The sequence below is a fragment of the Colobus angolensis genome, unplaced genomic scaffold, assembly GCF_000951035.1.
Source record: "Colobus angolensis palliatus isolate OR3802 unplaced genomic scaffold, Cang.pa_1.0 Scaffold290, whole genome shotgun sequence".
NCBI classification, from domain to species: Eukaryota; Metazoa; Chordata; class Mammalia; order Primates; family Cercopithecidae; genus Colobus; species Colobus angolensis.
In genome coordinates, this window is record NW_012116155.1 from 1,536,625 (window position 1) to 1,546,891 (window position 10,267).

Genomic DNA, 10,267 nt, shown 5'->3' on the forward strand with positions numbered 1-10,267 from the left:
GGGAGAAGGTGGGTGCGAACAGCGGGGCTTGGTGCAGTGCTGGTGAGCAGCGCTGGTGAGCAGTGCAAGTTCCGGCAGGCAAGGGAGTCGGCTAGGCAGGCCCCGCACAGGGAGCAGCCAGCCCTCAGGCCCAGGGCAGTGAGGGGCTTAGCAGCGCAGGCCAGCAGCTGCGGAGGTTGCCGTGGGGTCCCCCAGCAGTGCCGCCCCCATGCTGCACTCAAATTCTCATTGGATTTAGCTGCTTCCCCTGGGGGCAGGGCTCGGGACCTGCAGCCCGCCATGTCTGAGCTACCACCTGTCGCAGGCTCCCAGAAGGCCAGAGCCTCCCAGATGGGCACTGCCTCCTGCTCAGTAGCACCCAGTCCCATTAACAGCCCAAGGGCTGAGGAGTGCAGGCGTGGCTCCAGACTGCCGGGCAGCTCTGCCTGCAGCCCAGGTGCAGGATTCACTAGGTGAAGCCAGATGGGCTTCTGAGCTGGATGAGGACCTGGAGAACTTTTAAATCTAGTTGGATGATTGTATGTGCACCAGTCAGCACTCTGTATCTAGCTAATCTGGTGGGGACTTGGAGAACTTTTGTGTCTAGCTAGAGGATCGTAAATACACTAATCAGCACTCTGTATCTAGCTAATCTGGTGGGGACTTGGAGAACTTTTATGGCTACCTAGAGGATGGTAAATATACCAATCAGTACTTTGTGTCTAGCTCAGGGTTTGTAAACACACCAATTGGTACTCTGTATCTAGCTAACTCTGTGTCTAGCTAACCTAGTGGGGACTTGGAGAACTTTTCCATCTAACACTGTATCTAGCTCAAGGATTGTAAATGCACCAATCAGCACCCTGGCAAAATGGACCAATCAGCAGGATGTGGGTGGGGTCACATAAGGGAATAAAAGCAGGCTGCTGAAACCAGTCAGAGGCAAGGAGCTCCCTGTCCCCTTGCCTGCTGTGGGAGCTTTGTTCTTTGACTCTTTGCAATAAATCTTGCTGCTGCTTACTCTTTGGGTCCACACTACCTTTATGAGCTGTAACACTCACGGCGAAGGTCTTCAGCTTCACTCCTGAAGCCAGCGAGACCACAAACCCACTGGGAAGAACGAACAACTACAGAGGTGCTGCCTTTAAGAGCTGTAACACTCACTGCCAAAGTCTGCAGCTTCTTCCTTTCAGCGAGGTCATGAACCCACCAGAAGGAAGAAGCTCCAGACACATCTGAACATCTGAAGGAACAAACTCTGGACACACCATCTTTAAGAACTGTAACTCTCACCGCGAGGGTACGTGGCTTCATTCTTGAAGTCCGGGCGACCAAGAACCCACCAATTCCGGACACAAGAAGATGACCCAGGCCAAAGAAGCTAAGGCTGAAATTGAACAGTACCTCCTGCAGAGGGAGAAAGAGTTCAAGGCCACGAAACCCCTGCACTGCAATCACAGGGCAGTTGCAGCACTGAAGTGGAGGAGACCTAGGAGAAGATGATCATCTTCCAGAACTACTTCAGGCAAAACAGAGATGAAGATTTGGGTAACCTGTTGGCCTTTGACATATCCAGCCAAAAATCCGTGAAATCTACTCCATAATTAAGATTATGAAAGAGATGCAGTTGGAAACCATCATTGTCAGCAAACTATCACAAGAACAGAAAACCAAATACTGCATGTTCTCACTCATAGGTGGGAATTGAACAATGAGATCACTGGGACACAAGAAGGGGAACATCACACACTGGGTCCTATTGTGGGGAGGGGGTAGGGGGCAGGGATAGCATTAGTAGATATGCCTAATGTAAATGACGAATTAATGGGTGCAGCACACCAGCATGGCTCATGTATACATATGTAACAAACCTGCATGTTGTGCACATGTACCCTAGAACTTAAAGTATAATAAAAAAATAAATAAATAAACACGTAAAAATGGAGAGAACTGTTAGAAGGCTATTATAATAATCCAGGTAAAGTATACCAGAGAATTGGACTAAGCCAATAAGAAGGTCATAATTAAGATTATGTAAGAGAAGAAAGATGTATCTCTTCCATAGACTGTCATTTTAGATGTCCTCATGGAATATGATGCTTGAGCACAGCTTGAGTTATATTCTTATGAAAAGGCATTACATTATTTCTGTATTTTATAGTAGTTCCCATCATGTTTTGAAGAGTATCAAATCTAGCCTCTGTACAGACTTAGAACTTATTTAGAGATTTAATCTTTTTTTCTTTTTTCTAAGATAGAGTCTTGCTCTGTTGCCCAGGCTGGAGTGCAGTGACGCAATCTCAGCTCACTGTACCCTCCACCTCACAGGTTCAAGCAATTCTCCTGCCTCAGCCTCCTGAGTAGTTGGGATTACAGGCACACACCAAAATGCCCAGCTAATGTTTCTTTGTTTGTTTGTTTATTTTTAGTAGAGACAGGGTTTTACCATATTGGCCAGCTGGTCTTGAACTCCTAACCTCAAGTGATCCGCCCGTCTCAACCTCTCAAAGTGCTGAGATTATAAGTGTGAGCCACTGTGCCTGGTGAGATTTAGTCTTTTTACCTCTTGTTTCTTAGAAATTTAATGGGTATATGTTGTCTGTTTTCCTATGCCTTTTGGCTCAGGCAACATATATAATGATGTTGACTTTCTTTTTTTGTGTGTGTTTTTTTTTGTTTTTGCTTTTGTTTTTTGTTTTGTTTCATTTTGTTTTTGAGACGGAGTCTTGCTCTGTGGCCCAGGCTGGAGTGCAGTGGCGCAATCTCAGCTCACTGCAAGCTCTGGCCTCCTGGGTTCACTCCATTCTCCTGCCACAGCGCCCCGAGTAGTTGGGACTACAGACGCCTGCCATCAGCCCTGGCTAATTTTTTGTATTTTTTAGTGGAGACTGGGTTTCACTGCGTTAGCCAGGATGATCTCAATCTCCTGACCTGGTGATCCACCCTCCTCGGCCTCCCAAAGTGATAGGATTACAGGCGTGAGCCACCACACCTGGCCTGACTTTCTCGTTCTTTCTTAGATTTAGTAAAAGGAATTATTTGAAGAAAGAAAGATAATATTATTTTTTCTCTCTAATGCTTTCTTGAAGGTCAAGAACTTTATCTGTGTAAAACTAGTAAATTAGTTTTTGTAACCCGTGTGAAGGAGCAGCCAGCCTTAAAGGAGTCCATTCCTACAAATGGCTACAACAATGAATACTAATATGATTGGGCTGCTTTTAATTTCTCTTAATCAAAATTATTAGATGATAGAATTCAATAACTTGTTACATGTTATTACTTTGTGTACTCATCATCATTCAAAATTCAAGACTCTCTCATGCAAAAAAAAAAAAAAAAAAAAGACAGATGGGATCTCAGGGTCTCACTCTGTCACCCAGGCTGTAGTGCAGTGGCAGGATCATAGCTCACTGCAGCCTCCATCTCCTGGGCACAAGCAATCTTTCTTTCTCAGCCTCCTGAGTCACAAGGATTGCAGGCAAAGGTACTATATCTAATTTATAAGTATTTTAAAAAGTATTTTGTGTTATGTAATATTTATCTTGACTTTGTGAATCAAGGTTTTAAGTGTACCTATAAGATAATTTTGGTCAGTATGTTAAGTAAACATTCAAAACTTATTCAAAAAATGCTAGCTTTCAAAGTAGTAAATTTTATAGGGGAATAGTGTCTTTCTTCAAACGAGTTTTGAACATTTTTTTTTGTTTGTGTTTCCATAAATGGCTTTAGCATTTAGAAACATTAGAATACTAATTTATAAAGTTCATTTAATTCAAGATTATATTTTATGTTATAACATTGTATTATATGTGACAGACACATCACAAATTAGTTTATACAAAAAAAGGCAAGGATATTGACATATGTAATATAAATTTCCAGGAGGAGAACCAACTTCAAGCTCGTCTGAATTCAAAGTAGCAAGAGTGTCAAGAAATTTGTATTTTCAAGTTTTTACTGATATTTCTTTACATTGCTTTTTTCTCTGTTTACTTCTTTCTCAACTGCACTTTTCTAGAGTTATGACAAAGATGTCTACTACTGCTTACTTCTCACTACCTTTATAACCAAGGTAAAAAGTGAATACTTCTTCCTCAACAATTCTGACAAAATTTCTGGAATCAATTTAGATTGTCCTGGTTTCACAATCACTATGGAAAAATAATATAACTATAGAGATATCATTCTTATTGACCAGTTCTAGATCAACTTCAACATCAAGCAGTTTGTGGGGAGGCTCAATCCCATGCACTTCTTTTTCACACAGCTTCTAATTGGATTTAGTCAAACAATCTAGCAACCCAAGATGGGAAGGTAAGAAGCATGAGGTCAAGCTAAGTTTTCCCCTCTATTCTACTCCTTCTGGATCACTAAGGGTGTTTTATTAAAGTTCACAGCTGGTGCCAAGTGGTAGTCTTAATTCAGAATTTCAATGGGATATGCTAACTGCTCCCTGCCATGTTCCTTGTAAATGTCCCTAAATCCTGCCTACACATTTGTAAAAATTCCCTTATTAAACTTTTTATAAATTACCAAATTTGAATATACTATCACTTTGCTCTGAGGACCCTAAGATGTAAAACATGTGAATCTCTATATTTCTGAATTATTAAACTATAAATTCTCCTTTTGGTTATAAGTTGGGGACTGTCTCTTGTAATTCAATAAACACTACTCCCTAATATGTAAATAATTGCTATATTAATGAAATTTTGGGAAGAAGAGAATATGGCCAACAAAAGAATAGGTAAGCAATCAGATGGCTAATATTTACAGATTATCATGATGTGAAAAGCACTGACCTCGATCAGCAGAAATTTTGATGAAAAAGACAAACCGTGAAATATCCCTCATGGTTAGGTATTTTGGATTTACTATGCTCAAATTGAGCAGATTGCTCAGTTTTCAGCAAGACACTGATAGGATTTATAGCGTAGAAGTGCCACTCTGTCTACGGAATGCCACCGTGTTTAAAGAATCAGTGTTTGAATGAATTTCTACAGGCACAAGTGAAGCAGCAGTTCACAGAAGACTATCCTACAGGGTGCAGTATGTACAGTGAGTCAGAAACCTCTACTTGGTGTTGTGTGCACAATGAAAAGTACATAAGAGTCCAACGACCAACGAATGGAAGAGTGGCATCACTTTCCATCATTCTCAGTGACTAATGGGGGATGATGTACTCTCTATCCCGAAAATTCTGGGGACTTCAGGATTACAGGTTCTGGCCACAAACGAAACATGCATTTTCCAGGAAACACAAGAAAGATTCCTTAAACTAGAAATCTACGATTACTACTTAAGCAATTTAGACTCCTTTAATTAGAGAAGCAGCGTGCAAGGAATTACCATTGTTTTAAGAATAATTGACTCAGATAAACAAGAAAAGTTAGAGTTTCTGTTACATAATAGGGTCTGAGAAGACTATATCTAGAACACAGGTTGTCCACTTGAGTACCTCACGGTAATCCCTTGTCCAAATGAGACACAATGGTAGGTATAACAATCTAGAGAAAATAAAAAATATGATGAACAGCTTCTCAGAATTTTCTAGAATGAGGATTTGAGCCACATCACCAAAATATTTATTTAAACCAGCAGAAAATTCTCAACGGTAATAGAAATTAAGAATGAAAAGTGGATGAAAATAATAATGAGTACAAACTATGGTCTCCAAATCAACCACAGTGAGAAGGCTCTAGTTCAGCCCACTCATCTCTACGTATCTCCTCAGAAGAAATGTCAAGAAAGTCTGAAGGAGCTTATGCCCAAATATTTTTAGAAAAGTGAATTAATTCAATGCAACAGGTGAATAGTAGCATTAGGGGAGGTTCATATTTTTATATTCTTTAAGAAATAATCTGTGCTGTTCCAAGAATAAAATTCCAGTTGGCAGTCTCCAGCTGGAAATGGATTCAAAATCCACATCCATGTTCTAGCCAAGGACATTGTCAATCCAGGCAGCCCTGTACCACTTCTATCCTATGCCTTCTCTAATAAGCTATCTTTTCTCTAGAGCTCCATGTTGAATTGACCAACATTGTCAGATTGACATCATCATAAGAGGCTCTCCTGGCCCATTCCAATTTCTCCCTTTAATTTCACAACTCTTTCATTGTCTGAAGACCTTTCTGCTTAGTCTGGCTTTCTCCCACTTTTATCTTTCACAGGAAGCATCTGCCAAAGAGCTTTTACACTCCTTTGCATTCATGCCTGTGTTTCACAGACTCAACTGACACAGAAAATGCTTTAAAAAGATAAATCATAATTCAGAAAACACAGCAGATAGTTGTTGAGGGAAAGTTCATGAGTTAAAAAAAGAAACAACAGAGCCCAGTGTTTATTTAGGTAGAAGCAGGGACAATGGTGTAACAGGAGAGCAATGTCAGTTGCAGAGACTATTGTAATAGCAAACAAACTATGATAAAGAAATTAGATGAGATGACTTTTATATAAAATAGAAAAAATATGCACTTTAAGACTATGAGCAATACGTATGTAAATGAACATGACTAAAGAAAAAATATGCCGGTTTTATGATGTCTGGAAGTTAATTACATGAATTAATGTTTCCCAGGATTTATATAATATGTTATTCTTCTCTAATTACTCTCCAGAGATCTCTCTATGAGCTAGTTTAAGAATGAATAGTTATAGGTCTAACAAAGGAGTTTAAGTAGTTCAGTTAAATTAAAATTACATTCTCCATAGTGCAACTGATATATAAAACAGATGATTTCACAGAATGGAAAGAGATGTATATCACTAGTGTTTTTAATGATAGAATAAGTTGCTTATTTTTCAGTTAATATAATTTGCAAATATAAAATATGTTTTGAGTCTCTAAAATAAGTGTAAAAGTTTCTAATGTCTTTGTTGCTAAATGTCCAACACTTTTCTTCTTTTTCAAATTATAAATAACTTCGTTTTGGGCATATATAGAATATTTTTTGATGAAGAAGCCAGCATGTAAATATCTTTCATCTGTAATGACTAATGCATGCCCATATAAATTGTATTCCTTCATGTAGTATAAAAGGGCTTCTAATAATGAGTGAAATCAATGTTAATGAAAATACATATACTTTTAAAATTTTCTTATCAAATAGAACCTGTGATGTCCATTCAAGAAATTAGAAGTAACTTTTTTCTTCCCATTTCACAACCAATAGATGCAAATCCTGTGGAAACCACAATTTTCTCATGCATTAAATGTTTCTTCTCTGGCTTTTCTTTTCTTCTTCTTTTTTAATACAATAAAAAGTAACCTCGTGTGGACTGGGGCACACCCAAGATGGCCGAATAGGAACAGCTCCAGCCTCCAGCTCCCAGCATGAGTGACACAGAAGACGGATTATTTCTGCATTTTCAACTGAGGTACCAGGTTCATCTCATTGGGGCATGTGACAGACAGTCGGTGCTGGTCCACGGATGCAGCCTGACCAGCGAGAGCTGAAGCAGGGTGAGGCACAGCCTCACCTGGGAAGCACAAGGGGGAAGGGACTTCCTTTTCCTAGCCAAAGGAAATTGAGACACACAACAACTGGAAAATCTGGTAACTGCCATCCTAATACTGCTCTTTACCAAAGGTCTTAGCAAATGGCACACCAGGAGATTATATCCCACACCTGGCCTGGAGGGTCCCAGACCCACAGAGCCTCCCTCATTGCTAGCATAGCAGTCTGAGATCTAACTACAAGGTGGCAGTGAGGCTGGGGGAGGGGTGTCCGCCATTGCTGAGGCTTAAGTAGGTGAACAAAGCCTCCAGGAAACTCGAGTTGGGTTAAGCCCACCACAGCTCAAGGAGGTCAGTCTGCCTCTGTAGATGACTCCTCTGGGGGCAGGGGATAGCTAAACAAAAAGCAGCAGAAACCTTGGCTGAGGTAAATACCCCCATCTGACAGCTTTGAAGAGAGCAGTGGATCTCCCAGCAGGGAGGATGAGATCTGAGAATGGACAGACTGCCTGCTCAAGTGGGTCCCTGATGCCTGAGTAACCTCACTGGGAGACATCCTCTGCTAGGTGCAGACCGACATCTCATATGGTGGGGTACACCCCTGAGACGAAGCTTCCAGAGCAAGAATCAGACAGCAACACTCGCTGTTCAACAATATTCTATCTTCTGCAGCCTCCACTGCTGATATCCAGGCAAACAGGGTCTAGAGTGGACATCAAGCAAACTCCAACAGACCTACAGCTGAGAGTCCTGATTGTTAGAAGAAAAACTAACAAACAGAAAGGACACCCACACCAAAACCCCATCAGTACGTCACCATCATCAAAGAACAAACGCAGATAAAATCACAAAGATGGGGAAGAAGCAGTGCAGAAAAGCTGGAAATTCAAAAAATCAGAGCGCATCTCCCCCTCCAAAGGAATGCAGCTCATCACCAGCAACGGAACAGAGCTGGATGGAGAATGACTGACAAGTTGAGAGAAGAAGGCTTCAGTTGATCAAACCTCTCAGAGCTAAAGCAGGAACTACGCAACCAGCACAAAGAAAGTAAAAACTTTGAAAAAAGAATGGATGAATGGATAACTAGAATAATCAATGCAGAGAAGACCTTAAAAGAACTGATAGAGACAGATGAAAACCATACCACAAGAACTACATGATAAATGCACAAGCTTCAGTAATCGACTCGATCAACTGGAAGAAAGAGTGTCAGTGACTGAAGATCAAATGAATGAAATGAAGCAAGAAGAGAAGTGTAGATAAAAAAGAGTAAAAAGAAATGAACAAAGCCTCCAAGAAATATGGGATTATTTGAAAAGACCGAATCTATATCTGATTGGTGTTCCTGAAAGTAACGGGGAAAATGGAACCAAGTTGGAAAACACTCTGCAAGATATCATCCAGGAGAACTTCCCCAACCTAGTAAGGCAGGCCAACATTCAAATTCAGGAAATACAGAGAACACCACAAAGATATTCCTTGAAAAGAGCAACTCCAAGACACATAATTGTCAGATTCACCAAAGTTGAAATGAAGGAAAAATGTTAAGGGCAGCCAGAGAGAAAGGTCGGATTACCCACAAAGGGAAACCCATCAGATTAACAGCAGATCTCTGGGCAGAAACTCTCCCAGCCAGAAAAGTGTGAGGGACAATACTCAACATTCATAAAGAAAAGAATTTTCAAACCAGAATTTCATATCCAGCCAAACTAAGTTTCATAAGTGAAGGAGAAATAAAATCCTTTACAGAAAAGCAAATGCTTAGAGATTTTGTCACCACCAGGCCTACCCTACAAGAGATCCTGAAGGAAGCACTAAACATGGAAAGAAACAACAGCTACCAGCCATTGCAAAAACGTCAAAATGTAAAGTCCAGTGATTCTAGGAAGAAACTGCATCAACTAGTGTGCAAAATAATGAGCTAACATCATAATGACAGGATCAAGTTCGCACATAACCATATTAACAAAATGTAAATGGACTAAATGGTCCAATTAAAAGACACAGACTGGCAAATTGGATAAAGAGTCAAGACCCATCAGTTTACTGTATTCAGGAGACCCATCTCACATGCAGAGACACACATAGGCTCAAAATAAAGGGATGGAGGAAGATCTACCAAGCAAATGGAAAACAAAAAAAAGCAGGGGTTACAATCCTAGTCTCGAATACAACAGACTTTAAACCATCAAAGATCCAAAGAGACAAAGAAGGCCATTACATAATGGTAAAGGGATCAATTCATCAGGAAGAGCTAACTATGCTAAATATATATGCACCCAATACAAGAGCACCCAGATTCATGAAACAAGTCCTTAGAGACTTACAAAGAGACTTAGACTGCCACACAATAATAATGGGAGACTTTAACACCCCACTGTCAACATTAGACAGATCAATGAGACAGAAAGTTAACAAGGATATCCAGGAATTAAACTCAACTCTGCACCAAGCAGAACTAATAGACATCTACAGAACTCTCCACACCAAATCAACAGAATATACATTCTTCTCAGCACCACATCACACTTATTCCAAAATTGACCACATAATTGGAAGTAAAGCAATCCTTAGCAAAAGAAAAAGAACAGAAATTATAACAAACTGTCTCTCAGATCACAGTGCAATCCAACTAGAACTCAGGACTAAGAAACTCAATCAAAACCACTCAACTATATGAAAACTGAACAACTTGCTCGTGAATGACTACTGGGTAAATAACGAACTGAAGGCAGATGTAAAGATGTTCTTTGAAACCAATGAGAACAAAGATACAACATACCAGAATCTCTGGGACACATTTAAAGCAGTGTGTAGAGGGAAATTTATAGC